Source organism: Pygoscelis adeliae, unplaced genomic scaffold (genome assembly GCF_000699105.1).
Source record: "Pygoscelis adeliae isolate BGI_AS28 unplaced genomic scaffold, ASM69910v1 Scaffold318, whole genome shotgun sequence".
NCBI lineage: Eukaryota > Metazoa > Chordata > Aves > Sphenisciformes > Spheniscidae > Pygoscelis > Pygoscelis adeliae.
Window position 1 is genome coordinate 2,683,739 of NW_008825430.1, and position 22,020 is coordinate 2,705,758.

Genomic DNA, 22,020 nt, shown 5'->3' on the forward strand with positions numbered 1-22,020 from the left:
CCCACCTCATGTGCGAGTGGAATTGAGGTTGTCACCTCATTGTGGTCAGTTCCACACCTTTTTCAGGGTAAACAGCATGCAAACTTGTATAAGCAGCATCTAAGCCAAGGCCCTTTTATAAACCAAACTTTAATTTGTTATTGTTTTGGCATCTATGAATGTGTGTGTGAGACCATGTGGGCTGGCTGTGGAAGACACACTATAAAAACTAACAGTGGAATGTTCATCTGGAGATGGTCTGTGTTATTTATGAAAACTTGGGGCCCAATCCTGCCACCTTCTCTCACGCTAACCATCCCACTAAGGTCAGCCAGTGATTATACTTCTTTAAGGATGACTTATGTGCATAAAAATTTACCGGATTTGATATATGGATGGAATTTTCAAACTTCATAAGGGGATTAGATAAACCGTGTCCGCTGACATCCATTGGATGTTGAAATGCAACCTGTGTCTTTGGAATTAACTAAAAACTAAGTTCATACAAACTAGGGGGGGAAAGTCTTTGTATTTAGTTGTATCTTTTATTTTATAGGTGTTCGCTATAAGGAGCTGGTTATGGGAGTTACCAAAGAAACGTAAAGGTGAGAAGTGGGTTGCGGACTCTCCTACTGGTGTCCAGTCCTTGGTAAAACAAAGATTAAAAGTGTAAGTGGAACATAAAGCTGTTAAAAAAGCAAAGAAGCTTGAGCAGTAATTAATGTTATGAAATCTATATTTGGTTCAGATATTGTTTTTAAAGGTTTTTCATTTGATGTGAATAATGTAACCATATTTATTCTGAAGACCCAAAGTTTCTTTTCATATTTGTACCACATAAGTTGAATTACCTATAGTATGAAATCATTTGAGCGGATGTAGCTTCATACATTTGCAGGAAAGGAATGGATATTTTGTATGCCAGCACTGTAGATTTCTATTAAATTTCTTTTGTGTTAGAGATCTTGTTTTACGTATCTCACAGACCATTCTATTAGTGATCTTTTAGCATGTGTAACCTTTAGCCAGATGAGTCACCTGCCTGACTGGTGGAATTCTGGTCACTTAAAGCAAATGAATTTAGTTTACTTTTGTGTACTTGTCGTGGTTTAACCTCAGTCGGCAACCACGCAGCTGCTCGCTCACTCCCCCATCCCCTGGTGGGATGGGGGAGAGAATTGGAAAAGCACAAGTGAGAAACTCGTGGGTTGAGATAAAAACAGTTTAATAATTGAAATAAAATGATAATAATATGATAATAATAATACACAAAGCAAGTGATGTACAGTGCAATTGCTCACCACCCGCCGACCGATGCCCAGCCAGTCCCCGAGCAGCGGCCCCCCCGGCCAGCTTTCCCCCAGTTTCTGTACTGAGCATGATGTCCCATGGTACGGAATGTTTCTTTGGCCAGTTTGGCTGTGCCCCCCCCCAGCTTCTTGTGCACCTGCAGCCTGCTCAGTCGGTAGAGCATGGAAAACTAAAAAGTCCTTGGCTAGTGTAAGCATTACCTAGCAACAACTAAAACATTGGTGCGTTATCAACGTTGTTCTCATCCTAAATCCAAAACACAGCACTGTACCAGCTACTAGGAAGGAAATTAACTCTATCCCTGCCGAAACCAGGGCAGTACTATTGCTGGTCCTAGAGCCTCAGTCCTGTGCCAGGATCTGTTACATCTGTACTTAGTATAGTGAACATATTGAGAGCATAGTAGAGGGCAGCACAAGGGGAAAGATTCTATATGATTACTTAAAGCTGAATCTTAAATTATACTAGCTTAAATTATTATTAGTATTGTGTTTAATTAAACAAGCATGATATGTATTGTGCCCAAGCTTAAACGAGGATCTAGGAGTGCATGAAGCAACTTTGCTCAAGAAAAATGAAACACTTGTCAGCCTTATTTATCCAGCTCAGAACCCAGTCCTCCTGACAAACTTGCTGAATGCAAAGCTACAGCTCTAGCAATGGACTAAGTTGCTCAAGGATATGATGCCCTTAGCATCATGGCCAACATCTGCAGAGTACTACCAGACAATGACATTGGTGCACTACTGTTATTCTTGCATGCCAGATCACACCAGATTATTGTTTGTCCTGCTGTGGGCTTTACCACACAGGTAGAATTATCTCAGAAGGGAGATTAAAGCAATGCTGGCAGTTTTGAGAACTGGCTTTCCAGATGGGCACTGGGAGAGGAGGAGCCAGCTGAAATATTGTCTACATGAAGCAAAAACAGAGCTAGCAAAGGATGGTTTTCTTCACCACTTGGGGCACCCAGCACAACCCAAAGGAGGGAGTGAAAAAAACTGAATTAACCTAATCTGTGTCAGCTAAATGTGATTGTCAATTTAGAAACTAGAGTAATTTGAGCTTTAGGAATACTCCCGTTTTCTGGCTTCTGCTTTACACAAGCAGTCCTAAAGACATGGTTTTGACCACTTTACCAAAAGGTTGAACTGTTTTTTTAGGGCTCATGTGTCATGTTTTCTTTTTTCTGCTGCTTATGCATCACTCTTTCTTTTTGTAAAATATAGTATATGTGTTCTCTCTAAGAATGATAGCTACTATAGGTATAGAACAAAACTCATTTTAGTAAATCCATTGAGACATATGGTAAGAAATTCCATTGACAGCATTATAAATGTGCCTTACATTTGGCATAGCTTTAACATACCACTTTTTATTATTTTTCCATGATAATCTCTCACATAAGTATCATAGAACCATTAAGGTTGGAAGAGACCTCTAAGATCATCGAGTCCAAGAAATATTAGTAGGAGTGTAATATAAGATTGTTTGCAAAGGGAAGTGTGAACTGATCACAACATGCAAACAGGATTGTCTTCAGCTTGGAGCGGAACCTATAATACTGTCTTTGAAGTAGCTGTGTTTATTTTGATAGTAAATAAACAGTATGAACTGGTTAAAAGAATCCGTTACCCTTCCTAAACTTGCAGCCTCTGACAACTAAAAGTGCAAACTTCTCCCTGCTAATTTTGAACTCTGGTTCCCCATGTAGTATCACAGTGCATTACTGGCCAAACAGTCAAGACCAGTCGTCATTCAGTATAAGACACATCTTGAAACAATTCAGAAATTGAACTGATTTCAAAGCCATTTAGATTTCTATAAGGAACTCGTTAAAAAAAAAAACAATAACACACAAACAACTAGTTTAAACACTCAACCAATTATTTATGTACATAGGCTACATATTGAAATGGTTTAAAATTTGAACCAGTTCATTGCCAGCAGAATCAATTTGGTAAAGATACCAAACACATAAGTGCTTCATTGAACAAGGCATTTTCCCTGCTACTTGCTGCCTTGCCACTCATGTTTTATTAGAAATAATCTGAAAAGTTTTTCATATCACAGCATTCCACTGTGGAGGTACAGAGTGAATGTAGTCCTCTGTTTTCCACATCATGCTTAACATACTGTAGAAAAGTAATTTTATGTTTCAATTTTATGTATTCCTTTTCTGTTCTCTGTATAGCCAAAAAAGCTAAATGCTCTTTAACAGCAAGAAGGATGTTTGGGCCCATCCCTGAGCCACTCCTGCTTAGCTGTTAACATCCTATATGCAGAAGACAAGAAAAACAACTCTTTCCTGGGATTTTTATTCCTGCAAACCCTGTCCAGGACTCAGATATCTAAGTGTCCTGTAAACAATTCCCTCCTGGAATAAGATTGACCCAGTAGAGAGGTCCATCTCCTAGTATTTCTTATTTCCATACCTTCTGAATCCATACAGTCCATGGACCTTTTAATACACCTATTAAATATCTTATAAAATACCAGTGTTCAAATTTCTCCATGTCTTCCCTTCTGGCAGTAAGCGTGTCTAGGATGAGTTAACTGATTGGTATGGCGGGAGCAAGTGAAAGCTAAATAACTGAGAAACCCCGGGTTATGATTTAAAAAAAACCAAGGGGGGGATTCTGCTACTGCTTTAGTCTTTCCAGACCCTTTGGACTAAAATTTTTTATTATTCTTACTTGCAAAGTATAAATTATCAGGGTCTTTTATGTCTTTGAGGGAAAACACAAAGAAGTAGCTAATGAACAAAACTGTGCAGAAGTAAGCAGTTAATGCCAGTATGATCTGAATTAGTGTCTGGCTATGTAAACTGAGATAGTCAGAGATGAGCAAACTATCCACTAACAAACATTACAGCATAGGAAAAGGGTGAGTTTATGGCCCTGTTACTCTCTCAATAGCAAAGAATCTGCAGAATAGGATTCAGTAATGATTACTAAAGAAGGAAAAGAGAGAACTAAAAACTCATATATGCTGGTATTTGGAGAGCTTTGATGTGGCATTTTCATTCCCTGGTGTTTTCAAACCAGACTTGTGTAGTCAGACTAAACTGAAGCATATTACACAAGCCAGAAATTATCTTCTCACTTTCTGTCCATATTTGAGAATGAAAAAAGCTAGGTGAGATAAGTTGGTGGGCAGTAAGGTGTGTTGATGAAGACAAGCTGGGAGTTAGCTGACAGCAAGTGGGGATTAGCAAATTTTTTTCCCCCAGAGGAAAGTGATGTTAGTTCAGTGCCATCAGCAGTAACAGTATTGGAGAGCTAGAAAAATCCTTTAACTGTATCACATCTGGGCTGAAGAACAAAGTAAAACTTCTAGAGACCTAATAGGTGTCTGATGCATCTCTATGCAAATGATAACCTAAATGACAGGCTTTCTTGTGATGAATGTGTATATATATATATAGCCTTCCCACATCTCTAGGAACACAAAACAAGACCTTGTCCTGTACCTGTGGGGGAAAGAAAAAAGGTCTGCTTTTCTTTCCAACCTGGTGCAGTTTTTAATCTGATTTCAGTAAGGTTTGAACTGGATCAGATATGAAGAAAGGCCTTCATCCACAGCATAACAGTTTGGTTCAGTAGATTTGCTCCTTCATTTGTATCTCTGTAAGGAAATTACGACTATGACCTCACACTTCAGATTACCTTTAATAGGAAACATTTCCTGCTTACCTATTTCCAAAGGCAAATTATTTTTATGATGGGGATTGTGTGGTGTTTGCAATTGAAGGAGACTGGACCTCCTGGCTTAGGTTGGGCCCTTCAGTTGCATCTTCTTATCTTATTAAAAAGAGGTATTTTTCCCTGTTGTTGCAGAAGGAGGTGAAGCTAAACAAATCACTTCATGTAGTCAGCCTCAGTGAAGTTAAGGGGGGAAAAAATTACAAGCCATGATAATGTCAGCAGTCAATATTGTTTCTCTTTACAGAACCATAAACAAAATCATGAAACTAGTCTCTGAAAGGTCTTGATGACAGCTCTGGTAAACTTAAGCAATCTGGCTACAAAGATGAATGGTATTTTCCTGTTGCACATTCTCTCTCTTTCTCTCTGAAGCTATTTAAATCTAATTAACCTAGTGTCAAACTCTCTGATTTCCCTCCAATGTTCTAACATTAAATACCAACTTCTCTTAAAATATTTGTTTCTAACATTTATCCTTTTATTTGCCTGTAGACCAAAATAAATTATTACCTCAGGATTGTATGGCTATGACAATGAAGCAGATGGTACCCACAGAAGAAAAACAGCTTTTCAACTAATACAGAAAGCATGTGTATACAATGACTGTCTTACCCAAGTTGAGTGAGGGCATTAGCAATTCTCATTTTTTTGCCAGTCTTTTATTTCCTTCCACTGGGTGAAATTTCACTTCGGTGAAGCCAGTAGAAATTTTGCCATTAACTTCAGTAGGAAAAATTATCACTCACCGTTAGCTACAAAATACTAATTTTGCAGAGTTGTATAGGAATTCCGAGAATGACTGCCTGTCTTACCCTGGAGTACTGACAATGGACCAACTTCTCTGCTGTCTGTATCCAAGGAATCAGGAGAGTTGCACTGGGTGCACCCTGCCCCAGCATTTAGATCACTGATGTTAAACTGGTTTTATATCTGTCACCCTTTTAGGATAAAAAGGATTTTACTCCATGCCCAGCTTAGTTTTATTTTAAACTTTGAAAGAGGGAGAAAAAGGCTTTAAGTAAGAAAACTATAAAGATGGGAAAAGAGTTTTCCAAGTGTTAGTTTTTCTAAGAAAAATCTTGAAGTTGCTTGGCCTTTTTGGCCAAATACTATAAAGCACTAAGAAACCCATAGTTAACTGGCCTGGAAATCGTTCTTTAACAAAACAAGCCCAAAACAACAGCGACCCCCCTTCAAATTATGGCATACCTGCAGCACTTTTGAAGAAATCAGTGATTATGTCCTTAATTCTCCAATAAGTAAAAAAAAAAAAACAAAAAAAACCAAAAAAACCCTACCCACCAAAAACTCCACAAGTATTAGATGTTGCTAACAAAAGCCTGCTGTAACAAAGGTATATTCTTTATTCTAGTGTGGTCCATATAGCTACAAAATCTTGATGCAAGACAGCGTTTTTGTAAATGTTTTCTGGGCCACCTCCTGTTCTCTGAACAAAGAACAAGAAAAGTTTTTTGAGCAGTAGCTTATTGGGAGAGACAAGTTGTACAGGAACGCTTAAGCAGCACGTAACTATGAATGCAGCTTATGTTTCAAACGTACTTCCTTTTTGAAGGTAACTGAAAGGTTTGCCCTATTTTCCAGTTCATGTAAAGTTTATATAATCATCAACTTGTTACTTTAGCAAGGGAATCTGTGCTGTAAATTCCTGGAATAGCTGTCAGCAGCCCTGTGCACTGTCCACATTCTGTGCAAGTGGGATGACAGTCAAGTATAGGCATGTCAGCTGATCCACAGAATTAAAAATAAATAATTCAAATATTGCAGTTGCAAGAAGCACGTTATGCTATGAGTCACCACCTTTGGTATGCATTCTTTTCCCAGCATTTGTCCTCCATCAGACACTTAACTTTCAAGCCACTGATGTAAATTGGAATGACATTTGAATGTATTGTTTCAAAACTTATTGCTTTAAGATGTCCATTGTGCTATTGTTGTTGTTATGAGGCTTCTATTAATTATCTAATTGATTTGTCTCAAGAGGTTTGGGCTCCGCTTCTGTAATTTGTATACTGACATCTGAACTCTAGGGAGTGTGATATTTCACGTCGTATTTTTGGCATGGATACTTGAATGTTTTCTCATCTGAGGGTGTCACTACCTATCTGTAATGCTATCTGTTTACATGTTATAGGTACAAATTAGTAGTGCTGGCATCTAATCCTTTTGGCAGGGATTTTACTGGTCAGATAATGGCAGCAGGACAAGTTTCTCCTGTGGAAGTACAGTTGCTACAACTGATATTTACAGAGTAAAATTTTGCACTGGAATGCTAGACTACTAGTGAAACAAGGCAGTTCAGCTCTCCCACATGACCATTCTAAGAGATAACTACTAGCGTTTGATTTCTTGTGACTTTATTTGGGTTTGCTGGATGGTACTGGCTTTAGACATTTGAGCCATCCTGTAAAAGTTGATTTAACTGCATTTGAGCATTTCTGAATGCAAAATTTTCTTGAGCAGAACCTTTTAAGACTTCTCCAGGGCGTCAGGATTGTTCACAGCATGGTCCCAAAAAGGATGTTGTACTAGATCTGCTTCTGCTTGGCAGGACACTAACATCAAGGACTTCTCCTGTCTGTTCTCACCTGCCTTGAGTACAGCCAAGGGCAATTGAACTTTGTAGGTGAATGTATTATGTATGTTTTAGTTCTGCCTTGGGTTTTTCATTTATTTTTGGCAAATGCTTGATCGATTGCAATTATTTTAAGTGTAAAAATACCTTAAATCACATCATACCTCAGAAGGACACTCACTGTTTGTTTTTCTTTAAGGATCTTAAAACAGTCTATTTTTTCATTCTGAAACTGAACTTCTGATACCCATTTCAGCATACCTGTCGGAATTCATATCTGAGAAGAGCTATAGTAAAGGAAAACATTTGCATAGCTGGACAAATAGGGTTAGCATCCTTTGTTATTAAAGTTTGAGTTAAGGTCTATGTCCAGTGGAACAGAAAAAGTGGCCCTAGTCATGTTTTAACTTAATGTTTTTCAAACTTATTTCTGTCTTATTTTCTACATATGGCACCTTTTGTACAGATGACCACCTGCTCTTATAGCCTAAACCAGCTGTTTAACTATGTTACATTGTTGAGATAAGATTTTTTTTTTTACTTCTCTGAAGTACTTATAGATTTTAGCCTCTGATGCTCTTTAAAGTTCAAGTGCTTTTGAAGATAAGGCATACTGCAGACACAGCATGTGATGGAATAAGTGAACATAGAATGCGCTTTACTATCTGTTTGATCTCTCTAGATGCTGATAATTGGTGGTGGCGTTGCTAGGCTGGCTGCAGCAGGAGCTGCCAAAGCAATGGGAGTTACTGTCAGGGGATTCGATACCAGGTAGAGTAAGAAAATATGGCTTAGAATCTAGAACACTGCTTAACATTTTATAAAATATTCTGGTCAAAGTTCTGCTTTCCTTTGCACTGAAGGATGTTCTTTGAAAACAATCTACCAGGTTTCTCTGTCACAGGCAAAAGAGTCATAACTTGCAGAATTTTTACTCAATTTATTGCTAATTAACACCAACTTCACGTTACTGTTTTGAGTATTCAGAAAAAGAGAATGTAATTCAAAAAAACACTTAAATATGCTTCCCTACTTCCCAAGCCCAACTTAAGCAAAACATCATCATCTTCCTCCCCTCTTCCTAGTCTCAACTCTTCTCATTTTCCCTGCATGTTACACTTGGTCCATCCCAATTCCTTTGAGTGTGGGGTTGTGTGCAACTGTTTCTGACCCACCCCTCACGGCTGCCCCTGCCCCAGTGTGGGTCATCCCTGGGCCGGGGTCATCCCTGGTGTGGAATTCCCTTTGGTATGGAATGCCCGCTTCCAAGCGTCTCACCAGGTGCCTGTCTCCTCAGCACTCCATGTGTCTCTTTATATATCTCTTCACATCTCCTGCCCTAGCAGCTACTACTCACATGTGTGAGGAGGGGTGCCATGTGCTGCTCTGGCAGCTTTTGGTGTGTGAGAGGGTGTTGACGTGGGTTTCAGAGCCAGCTGGAACTGGATGGCGCAGGGCAGTTCGCGGTCTTCTCCTGCTCAGGCTCCTCTGCAGCCCCTGCCACCAAACCTTGCAATTTATGCCCACTACAGCACTCGCACATGAACTGATTAGGTGCTCACGCATGTAATAATTGGGTGTTCATGGGTAAACTAATTGTGTGCTCATGTGTTAACACTGCAATTTATGTCCAGGATGCTGGTGGCCGCCTTTGCCACAAGGGCACATTGCTGGCTCATGGTCAATGTGGTGTGCACAAAGACCCCTGGTCTTTTTCTGCAAAGCTGCTTTCCAGTCACTGGTCCCAAGCCTGTATTGGTACATGGCGTTATTCCTCCCCAGGTTTCTAGCTGGCATTCTGCTATAGATCCTGGTGTCAAATTCTGCTATAGTCCTGCCAGTCAAATTGCTTCATATACAAACTTTCAAAAACTAGAAAACAAACCATAATAATTTTGGATAGAAAACCCTGGTATGTCATTCAGTCCATTCCCCTGCCAGTGTAATCCATTAACTACAGTTCCTTTCTATTTGAATAGTCAAGTTTGTGTCCCAGGCAACTGAACTTCTGTGGTTCCTCTCACATCCTTTGGGAATCTATTTACTTGTGATCAGGAAATGCCCTTTTTCTTTTTCCCCGTTTTATTCAGGCAGTTATGTAGATGTGATTGGGCTCCGATTCTGTGTCGAAGTCTGGGGACTGTTCACCTGGCCCCCATCAAAATAAAATGGGAATCTGCACAAGAACAGCTGTTCCTCTGCATGTATGAGATGGAGTTGGGACCTTGGTATTGTAGCAGTGATGAGTAGTACTGCAATTCTAAACATACATCGTTAATGAATATAATAGAATTATTACGGACTAACTACCGCAGTATCTACAGCAAAAAATGAAAGTACTACAAAAACTCTTTAGTAATCCTTATAGATTATAATATACTTTAGCCCACAACAGAGAAAATATGCCATTTTATTGCTGTAGAACTTATCATAAGCAGTTTATCCAAGGGAACAGCAACTCTCATTACTTAAGAAGGCAGGTAGGTTTTTCTAATGAAATTATTAAATTGTATGCCTAAATGTGTGTTAGGCACAGAGTCTTTGAGCAGTGACTACTTAGCAAAACCAGCTTTTTTTTTAGTTTGGACAAGGTAACTTCAGTTTTTCTTTAGTAAAATAAACACCCAGGTAAGTATTTTCACATGTATGAAACTAATTTTAGCAATCAGTTTATCTTTGAAATTTTTGTTCAAAATAAAAAAAAGTTTAGAAGTTGCTGAGGTAAAGCTGATAAATAAGGTGGCACAGCCTGATTTGCCTAGTGCTTATTAAAAGCTGACTCTTGTCCCTTTTAACAGATCTAGTTATGATGAGAGACTGTTACCTACTGTTGTCTTGCCTCTGTTAACACAGCAATGACTATTTTTATAAAAATAGAAGAAAAATGTAATCCTTTATCTGTCATCTCCATTATTTTTGCTTGGGCCTCCAGCACTGGAACAGCTTACGTTCCTTGGAGCAGAATCTCTAGGAGGAGATAGCTGCTGAAACAGGAAAGGGTGTTGGAGGCTATGCAAAAGAAATGTCCGAAGAATATATTGAAGCAAACCTGGTATTATTTGCCAAAGAATGTAAAGAAGTGGATATTGATATTAGTACAGCTCTTATTCCAGGTAAGATACAACTTATAACTATCACAGAGCCTAAACATACGTCCTTATTAGTATAACATGCTTAGTGAAATATGCGTGTATCTAGATACGTAGTAAAAACTATTAATGAGTGAGGGCTTCAGGATTAGGTTTTATTTCATTTTTATTCAATGGTGTAGAGTATTTCCTTATCTTTGCTAATGATTTCCTAGTAATTTTCAATTCAGACTCAATGTGATTAATATTTTATATTTACTTCTGAAAGCACCCATGTGTATTACATATCTCCCCAATTACCCTCTTGATTTCTAGTAAGAATTATTAAACTTGTTTGGTTTACTTTCTTAAACATGAAATTGGGGAAGAAGGCTCCAATGCTAATCACTAAGTGTATGATGGAGTCAATGAAAGAACGATCAGTAATTCTGGAGATGAGGCTGGAGGTAAAGTAGAAATCCTGCAGAATTTTACATTTATAAGGTGTGTAGATCTATCAGCATTTAGAAATAACTGATGTGCAGAGAAAATACAAATAATGTCAGCGTTGCTCTAATAAATGAAAAAGTAATAGATGTTATAGTAATAGAGACTGCCTTTCCTTGAAGCCACTGCAAGTCTGTCATGGAATTCTTACCAATGCGTTGTGGGGTAATAAAGTAGAGTCTTTCATAAGTAATGAAACCACAAATTGGAATATTATCCAGACACCATCTTTTATTATCCAGACAACATCTTTGAATGTTTTATGCATTGTGACTTTTATAAGCATGGTAACATCATTTTTAACAGTGATATCCATAAATACCCTTAAATTCATCCCTTGAGCTTTATTAACAAGGATATTTAGTGTCCAATTCCAATATAGAAAAAGAAAAATCAATTTAGAGATTTGTTTAATTTCAATATTAAGTGTTCTGTGTCACTGTTCTACAATATGAATGGTAGATTTTAACAGATTACCATTCAGAGGACTACTGTTTTTTCAATGAAGACTAAGTTCAGGTGTGATCTGGAAAAGTCAAGTCATGCAGTGTATACTGGTAAGATGATATAAAGGTGCAGTTATTTGTCTGCAGCCAGAGCATATGTTAGTGTTGTCGAAACAGTTCAAGTTTTACCAGTTGTTTTTTGTTGTTGTTTTTTTTTTTTTTTTTTCAGAACAGTGCAGTCCTAAGTGGTGATATACCTAAGAAGATGGGAGACCATTTTCAAAATGTGTGAAGATGTAATCAATCTTAAACTCTTTCTTTCATTATTTCTTCAGGGGTCACGTTTCCAACTTACTTCTTTAGTCACAAGGAGATTTTTCTTTTTGAATGGAAGATTATTTTTCTGTAATGATCTGGTTCTAGCAGTTAAAACTTGGAGAATGACAAATGTGATAAAACTGATGATGTCAAGTGTTCATAGACTTGCTGACCTACACTGATGGTCTTCTAGGAGGGCCTAGCTTTTTCTCCTGGTTTTTTTGCATCTCCAGCTTTGTGCTAAATTGGTTGTCAAAACTGCTTTAAATTTGTAATGTTGGGGCCTGATTAAAGGTAGTCAAGTTTGCATAATTCCCAACTCTATGTTTAGCAGAGCTGAGCAGGAGTTTGCTATCATCATCTTCTCTTAACGGGAAAAGTCCAGTTATGCCTTTTTCTCTGGGGGGAAGAAATGTATCTGCTAATTTTCTGTTGAATATATGAATTGAAATACTTAGATTTCATGTAGATCTTGCAAATTTAAATACTCCCGTTATTGAACCATTTCCAAGTATTTTGTTCTGGGTCAGGTTTTATGTGCCTGAGCTGACCTAATGTCACATATAATCAACAGTCTGGATATTGGTTGCCTCTCCTCCCCACGTATGCTACCTAGACTGCATGTCCCATGTTGCACTAGGTTTGTGTTGGTGTAGCTGTGGGCTTTAGGCACACAGAAGGCCTGCACGTATGCTGTGGGGCTCAAAGGTTTGTTCAATCTATCAATTTAAATGCCCAGCTTACACAGTGAAAAACTGATCCAAGTTGTGAGAGTCCTGTAGTGTGAAAACACTTCAAATACTATTCTGTATGAGAAAAATCTTCTATACACCTACTATTCTCTACCTTACTCTCTTCAGTAATAACTATAATGCTGTATTTTTCCCCTCTTTCTAGTACCATGTCATTTGCTTTCCTTTGTAAAGACCCATTATTTGGGGCAATTAAAAATGTTATCATTTCAGTATGTGGGAATTTACCTAAGGAGGAAAAGTCTCTCATCAGGAGCCAGCTTGGGAAGTGGACTATAAAGCAATAGCAGAATACTTATCCTCCAGGTAGTAGAGGTATGCATTGGCCTGTTCTGGAAAGCTAGGTGAACGGAACAGTCCAGCTAAACGTATTTCAATTTTACGTTGTATTGACTCCTTCTGTGGCTGCCATACTTGACTAGCACATCATGACTTACTCCAGGATGTGTATTGAGGCTAACATGTGTGGCTGCATATGGGATGAACTGGCAACTGCAATGTCCAGATGGCTATCCTGGAGTGATGCAATGAAAGAAAGAAACAGTAATTTAGGGTACAGTGTTCAAGATCAGAATTCAATATAAGTTGTTTTCAGAGCATGGCATTAGAATTCTTTCGTGGTTTTCTGAATGTTCTGCATTCATAATACTATGAAGGGATGTTAAAGAAACATGATCTTAATTCAGATGTACTTGCAAAGAACTCAAGTTTTGAAGGTATCTCTATCTTCTTCCTTGGGATTGACTGGAGTGCAATTAATCTGTGAAACACATTGTGCAATGTGATTCTTATCAGACAATCATGAGGTGTTTTTGAATTTGAAGAAGTAGTTGATTTCTTACTCTCAAAAATAAGCACCATATGGTTTTGTAACCAGTTCCCTGACTGGCCTCCCAGCTCATTTAGTCTCTGGCTTCCTGACAAAATTGCTGACTTTCTTTGGTCATGCATCAGAGTAAGCTATGAGTTTTAAACAGAATCCTTAACTTGTAAAAGAAAGCTTTAGTAACTCATGTCTGCAGTAATATGCAAATTTGATTTACTAGCATGTATAAAACGGGCATCAGATCTGTGGAGAACATGTGAAAAGTTTCCAATACATGAAAGCTTTGACAACTATTTATTTTTCTTTCTCATCAGGGTGTGGTGAACACTGGTTACAAGGACTTGCCAAGTAGAATGGCTACTCAAGCCAGTAGCCTTTATTCCAATAACATCTTGAAATTATTAAAGCTGTTTCTCCTGAGAAAGAATATTCTCACTTTGAACAAAAGAACGATTTAGATTATGGGACCATTGATCATGTCATTAGAGGAATTTTGGTAATGAAGGTGAGTTTCAACACCACTGAAACATTTTTTCATAAAAACATAAAATACGTTGCATGAAAGCAGGTATTTTCTTAGTGAGTTTAGTCATTCCAAGGAAACATTATCATTCAATGTCTACATGATAATGTGGTGAGGGGAATTTCTTGCATGTTTCAAGACCTAAAATGTGGGGCAAAAAGATTTATAAAAATTTTGGTACTGTAAAATTACCGTTGTACTTTAAACTTGTGTTTTTAAAGAATGTGTTACTGAGAATCAGCCCATCTCCTGACCTACTGAACTGTGCCTTAAGCAATATGACTTCAAGTGCTAGATAGTTTATGGACTCAAATCAGTATGTATTGAACAAAGGTGCTGACAAGTAGGAATAGGTGAGCTGTGTGTGATACTCTAAAGGACTTCAAGTAGTGCAAGTACTTCAAAGTCCAAATGGTTTGATGACACTTACTATGTCTTTGTGCCAAGGTCAGGAGAGGTAGAGCATTGTTGCTTATAAAGATACAGTGGTTTTCTATTGAAACAAGCAGCCTCAGAGTATGAAACGTATTTCAACCCTGATATGACATCATTAGGCTATATCCTGTGTAGTCTCTGTTGTAATAGCAGTAGCCCTCATACCTTCCTACATCCTTTGGCCCCTTATTCTGGGAGGAGAAAAAGAACTAGATATATAGTTAAATCAGGAGGCAGCCTTAAGATCTGTGAAAACTGGTATTACTTGTATGTTGGCTGCAATTTTCTATATGCAAGATGTCTCTTAAGATAGACTGATTCTTTTTCAGTTGTTTGTTTTGGATAGAGTAAAGAGGAAGGCTTAATTTCTGTAGTCGTGGTGAGTTGAAGATTGACAGGAATCCATATTTGCCTGCACGTAGCATTAAACCAAAGTACAGTCATGCTAAACATTTAAATATTGGCAGAGTGGAGTTACTGTTTGGCTAAGAAAGTGTTTGTAAAGAGAAGCATATTCATGTTCAGCTTTTAAGGAACGTAGTGTAGGATTTAGGTAGGTTTTCTTGTTTTAATATGTGTTTTCTGGGCTTTTTGTGTGTGTGTGGTTTTTTGAGGTTTTTGGTTTGTTTTTCTTTTCCCCCTCCAGTGTCAAGTGTATTACATCTGAAATATATCAGGCCAATTTTGGCACAGTAAGAACACAAAGATGGCTTTTACAACTGACTGAATTCAATGGTCGGTGCTATGTTACAGACCATGGGTTATCATAATCAATATAAGGTAAAGGCCAAATCCCATTCTATTTACTCATGTGAGTAATCCCACTAATTTCAGAAGGACAAATGAGTAACCATGACAGAACTTTGCCTGAAGGGCCACTCCATAATATAATGAAAAGCAAGATACAATAGGAATTCCATCATAACAATCGTTTTATTCTGCAACAGGAAGGGGTAAAGTGTTATTTCAATAACCTTTCCCAAGAACAGTACCCCTTTCTACTTAAAAAAAAAAAAAAGGCACAAGAACAGGAAGGGCTATACTCTTACTATCTAGGAAAACGATGACTGCAGCTGGAATTTATATAAAAGGTACAAGGGAATTAATTTATCTATATTTCTTGTTGCCAGTTTGGCTTTTAAATGATGAGCCATGCTAGGAATAATTATGTAAAAATAAAATGAGCTCCTGAAAGGTAGTGTGGATTAACACTGAAAAGCAGCAGGCAGTGGTAAATCAGGGTTGCTAACATATCATGTTGCTTTCCAGTTGAATGAAAGGCTAAAAATTTAACTTTTCAGGATCCTTGGTGAATCATTGTATACCTTTTGTTACCAGGAAACTTCTTCTGATATTAATTATGTATGAAATAAAGAGCCAATATGGTATAGGTTAGGGATCCAATCCAGGGCCAATTAACATAGACTGTTCTCAAAAGCTTTTGGATCAGGGCCTGTATATACTGTATAACTCCAGATGTCATTATCTGTCTTGAAATACATGTATGAAATGGAAAATGAATCATATAGCAAGGTTTTGATTATGTTGAATAATATTTTTCTCATAAACAAGATTGTTATGCTTTTTGTATTAACTGCTTTTAAAAATAATGATAGAATGAAAAAAAGAATAATGCAAATAATGACAGAAAAGGATACGTATAGCACACCTTTTCAAGGGTTCGCTACCTTCAAAGCTCCTGTTCGAGGTAAATGAGTAACAGTAGAAATATCTATTAGTTCAAGGAAAGCAATTTTTGGTGGTACAGAAAGTTGATTTTAAAGGAAGAAAAAAGAGAAGTAAGTCTATTTCACTTAATGAACTGTTCCATAACCAAGCTTTGTACAGCATCTGAAAGACCTTCCTTACTTGCTTCCTCCCCAGAGTCACTGACTTAGAGTTTTGTCCAAAGTATCATCCTTGTTTGAAGATCTATTTTCTTTGACTAATGTTGGGCAATCTGTATACAAGTTTTAAAGTTTTTATTAAAAACTTCCTAAAATGATAATCCGACTGAAAATTAAACTCCTGTGAGGTCCAAGAGCAAGATTGTGATATCTTTCTAAGTTGGGCTTTGTCTTGATAGGAGAAATTAATTCCGTACATTGATTTGCTCAGAGCTTACTTGGGTATATTTAACAAAACATTGTACAAGTGATGACAAAATATGTCTCCAAGTAAAATATCATATTATCTTGGATTAATGAAATGATCTAGTTTTTTCCTAAAGAGGGAAAAACATTTCCTTAAACCACCAACACATATGGTCACAGAGACTAGTACTGGGAGCAATAATATTTTCTCCCAAGAAAGTATTGTTGAACTCTTTGTGTGGTCTGCATCTTTTAACAACGTTCAGATGCTACACTGTGGTCTGTATTCCTACTAAGCAGTAAAGGTTGTGAGAAGTCACTGGGGAATTTGACATATTTAATTTTGGGTTTTTTGATGAACTATTTCTCCATATTTGCCCAAGTGGAATATTTTTTATTTAAGAAACCTAGTTTGGCAGTCCCATATGCATCTGCTGGATCCTGGGGTCCCCACTTCATCCTCAGGTTGACAAAGATTCTGTTATTCCAAAATTAGTTTTCTGGCAAAACCAATGTATACAAGTTATGCATGTAAAAGCACGTGCAGGAAATGCCTTCCACCGCCATGGGTGTCAGTGACACAGCTTTGGTGGAAGTAGGGTTAGGGTTCTACGCCTGTTTTTATTTTACAGTTAATAAAGGAAAGTGCTTTTTTTTATTCTTCTCAGTGCGTACTTTTTTTTTATAGGTTTGGCAGGTATTTTAGGACTGACGCTTATTTCTCCTAATCCTTCTTTTACTCAAATGGTGACCAGATTTGTTCTTGCTTGGAATAGTGGTTATCACACTACCCCGGGAGTCACACCTGGCCTCCATTTGCCTCTCATACCAGAAATTGTATTTATTATTGCTAAGTGTACTGTCTGCTGCTTTCTTCTCTTGTATGCTTCATTATGACAGATTTGAGTTCAATTTCATTAGGAGGGACCTATAGGAAGTCAAAACAAGGTTAATGACTTACCCAAAGTGAATTACAAATGAGATGAGAATTTATGAGTTCCTGCCTCAAAACTTTTGCTTCAGGCACTAAACAATGCTGTTTTCATCTTTACTTAGATCTATGATGCATATTCATGCACACAAATTTTACTGGCAACCAAAGGATTGTATAATGATGATTGCTTGTAAATACTGGAATGCCAATATGAGCATCAGCTTTATGTTTATACCCATTGTCTCTGCAGTAAATATACATATTTCTGTGAGTGATAAGATGACCGGAGAAGAAAATGTTGAACAGAATTAATGGGAATAGTGAGAAGATGTGATGGGAAAACTTTGATTTCACCTCAGGTATGTGTGTCTACATCCTTTGCTTTTTTATCTGCATAGGACCAGCTTCTTTCTGCATGGTCTTGTCCCAAAAGGAAGATGTCTCCAAAAAAGGAGAATGTTTCTTTAGCTGATGAAACTACTAGGTTAAATTTTCCAAAGGTCATTGATACACAAGTAGCTAGGTTACTTTGCCTAATTGAGATACTGCATGCATTTGCCATGACATAGAAGTACAAAGCTGCATGTGGGAATTTACAATCTGAGCAGCATCCTTACTGAGTCAGCTGTCAAGTTCTTGGAGTAGAGCATTTTGCAGAGCAGACTTTTCCTGATGTTTTCAGCTTTAGATTTCCATTTATGATGGAGAAAGTATTTTAAAATTGGATTCTATTCTAAGCAAAGCTGAATGAAAGTGGACCTCAGTTTGGCTTTAGAAGCATTTTAATTCCAATTTAATTTTTCTATAGAACTTTAGGCAGAAGAACCTGCTCTTTTAATACAACTACTTATTTATAGTTTTGTGTGAGTAGTCTAATTATTTTGGTAGTAGAAGTCAGTTGTCACTGTTCAAGACCTTTGCTCTGAAAAAGCATTTTCTAGGACAATTGACTAATTTTTTCCATATAGCATACCTATCTCTGATGTTCAGTATGTCTAATGTTAGGTTTCTATGTTACTAATAGGGTGTCAAAATCAATAACCTGAATTTTTTGAAGTATTGAACTGCTAGGACAGCCCCTGAAATCTCTTCATGCTCACCAGTTCTGTGAAAGGTGAAAAATAAGTATGGACGTTTGGTCCATGCGATTGAGTACTCAGGTGTGGAAAACTTCAGATTACAAAAGTATCTATGTCAGCAACTTGATGTCTAGAAGCAAACCTGTTACAAAAAACATTTGCACAGATGCGCACAGTTGAGAGGAATAGGTTGTTAAGATAATTCATTCAAAGGGCTCATTGTAAATAGCCACGATCAAAACATACTTTCATATATTAGTTTGATCACATTTGCACTGAGACTACCCCTCCACAAACAGTGTTTCCTCCTGGAAACCTCTCTTAGAATCATAGAATAGTTTGGCTTGGAAGGGACCTCTAAAGGGCATGTAGTCCAACCCCCCTGCCGTGGGCAGGGACATCTTCACCTAGATCAGGTTGCTCAGAGCCCCGTCCAACCTCACCTTGGATGTTTCCAGGGATGGGGCATCCACCACCTCTCTGGGTGACCTGTGCCAGTGCTTCACCACCCTCAGTGTAAAAAACTTCTTCCTTCTGTCTAGTCTCAATCTACCCTCTTTTAGTATAGAACTATTACCCCCTGTCCTATTGCAACAGGCCCTGCTAAAAAGTCTGTCCCCATCTTTCTTATAAGCCCCCTTTAAGTACTGACAGGCTGCAATAAGGTCTCCCCAGAGACTTCTCTTCTCCAGGCTGAACAACCCCACCTCTCTCAGCCTTTCTTCGCAGGAGAGGTGTTCCATCCCCCTTGATCATTTTGGTGACCTTCCTCTGGACCTGATCAGGTCCATGTCTTTCCTGTGCTGAGGGCTCCAGAGCTGGACGCAGTGCTCCGGGGGGTGGGGGGTGAGTGTCTCACCAGAGCAGAGCAGAGGGGCAGAATCCCCTCCCTCGACCTGCTGGCCACGCCGCTTTGGATGCAGCCCAGGATACGATCGGCCTTCTGGGCTGCGAGCGCACATTGCTGGCTCATGTCCAGCTTTTCATCCACCAGTACCCCCAAGTCCTTCTCTGCAGGGCTGCTCTCCATCCCTTCACCCCCCAGCCTGTATTGATGCTGGAGGTTGCCCCGACCCAGGTGCAGGACCTTGTGCTGGGACATTTGTTTATCAGTTGTTTCAATCAGTGGGTTTGTCATGCTAATTAGAACCTCATAGTAATTTGTCTGTGAGTGCAGATGTAGCAGATCTTATAAGCTATCTAGCCAGTTTCTAAGTTCTGAGTAGTAATCTGTGGTCAACCAGTGATGTGATAAAGGTGGAAAAGAGACACTAGAATCACAATTTTTTCTGTGATTAAAGACAAGAACCTTCATGCTAGCATTTTTCTAAAATGTTCCCCAAAACCATGTATAGAGACAAAGTCTGCATTGATAGGAAAGAAAGATGTGTTTAGATTTTATTAGGAACTAGGAAACCTATGGAATAGACAGAGCTTACAAGAGAAGGATGGGTTCTATCTAATGGAAGATGAAAGGCTATTGGCGCTTATTAAAAAGATTATAGGGTAGTTTTTAAAACTCAAGACCGGGAAAAGCAGATAAATTAGATAACATAATCTAGAATGAAGTTCTGTAACTCTCAAGGAAAAGCGAAGGTAGAATTTGTCAAAATGAATTTTAAAAAATAGCATAAACAGTCAACACAAAGTCCCTTCTAAGTAGAAAATGAAAAAAATAAGCAAACATACCATATATAGTACCACAGCCACGCTAGAAGTTTAGGAAATAAGATGGGTAAGGAAGGCCTGACTTTGAGAGAGAATAAGGAATCCATTTTAAAAGAGCACAAATAGTTAATAAAATTGAAAATGCTCCTACTAAAAGGAAAACAAAGTGAAGTCCGACACTATATGGGAACTGAATTTGCAACTGGAATAAGCTGCAGAATACAAAATAATGACAGTTACACCAGTTTTAACATGAAGGGATTTGCAGAGAAAGAAAGCGTACTCACGAGAGTTTTACTTGCTAATTCTTACAGGTAAAACCTATGTTTCTGAACAGGTGGTTTCTTAATTACACAGAATGCTGGATATGTTCAAATGACCTACTCCAGAGTATGATGATCTCTGCCTTCTCCCTAAAGCAGTGTTTATAGGGGGATGTGGTACCTTTCTATGCCATTGGACGTAACATTGAACAGGTTACTCAACATTAAGTTTTCTTCTGTTCAATGGTTAAGTAATCCAAAACTAGGAGGGTGGTCTTGGCTAGCAAAGCTAGTCATACGAGCAAGCAAAAAGCCTGATTCTGTCTGAAATAATGCTACAAGCAGCGAGGAACGAGGGGTATGTGCAGAATCGGGCCCTCCAGGAAAGCTATTCACTTATATGGGTAAGTATTTGCCATCCCTCTTCATTAGATCATGGAATCTGTTATCCCTAGGGCCAGGGAAACAATTTTATAGTCTTTTTGTTTTCTACTGTCCTTATTTGAGCATATTCCTTTGACTGTGTTATGTTTCATTCAAGAGAAAACAGCTTTGCATTTCCAGTTCCATAATAGTCAGTTACAAAACAGCAACACATTCATTCACTAGATGCCAATCTGTATCTAGTTTAGAGCGTCAGTACATCAGGAGAGAGACCATATTTACTTTTATTTGCTATTTTTTAATCCACCTCCAGATGCATGTGTTTGTTCAAAACTTATTAAAACTGAGCTATTTCTTATTAGAGGTAGAATCTAATTGGCAATTATCTTTACTAAAGACAGAGAAAGGAAGTATTTTGGGAAGAAAACAATCTGATAGTAATCAGACCTGAACTGGTTTTCTTACCTGCCCTTAAGGCTTCCTACATCCTAGAAAAGTGTTCAGCACTAAATCTGGAAGAAATGAGGTGTCGGATTTCATTAATTCTTAACGTTTTTTTTTTTTAAACAATACCATCACTGGAGAGAAATCTGATGGATGTCCTGGAACTTATCAGAAGGTCACATGGCAGTCAATATACATGGTAACAAAGCTTATTTTCCAAATGGTTGTTTCACAGTTAGTTTTACATTGGAACCCCATTCTTTGAAATGATATTGTGTTACCATACTAGAATAGCTCATATGTGTATTAAAAGAATGAAGTAAAACATTTCCCTCTGCCCTATAATACATGGAAGGAATGGATCAATAAAATCTTAGAAGTAATAAATGCTTCAAAGACCGAGGGAGCTCAGACTGAACTGGAAGCAGTAGCAGATATTTTCAGTTTATATTCTGCATACAGATAAAGGAGACTTTAATTCTTACACTTAGCTTTTGACCTGATTCATCGTGAGGACCAGGTTAATAATTAGATAAACACTGGATCAAAATTATATGCTGCATTGTTGCTTCTTAAAGATAAGGTGTACAATCACTAAAGCTAATTTTTTTTTTCCCCCACTTGTCTTACAAATGGGTATGGGCGTACTTGAGATGTGTTCTGGGAAGTTTATGTTGCTTCTCGCTTCTT

At 38.0% G+C, this 22,020-nt stretch overlaps 1 pseudogene; it reads left to right on the forward strand.

The window, feature by feature from the left end:
* Positions 1–233: 233 nt before the first annotated feature.
* LOC103922790 lies at positions 234–15,132 on the forward strand (annotated as a pseudogene).
* Positions 15,133–22,020: the final 6,888 nt, after the last annotated feature.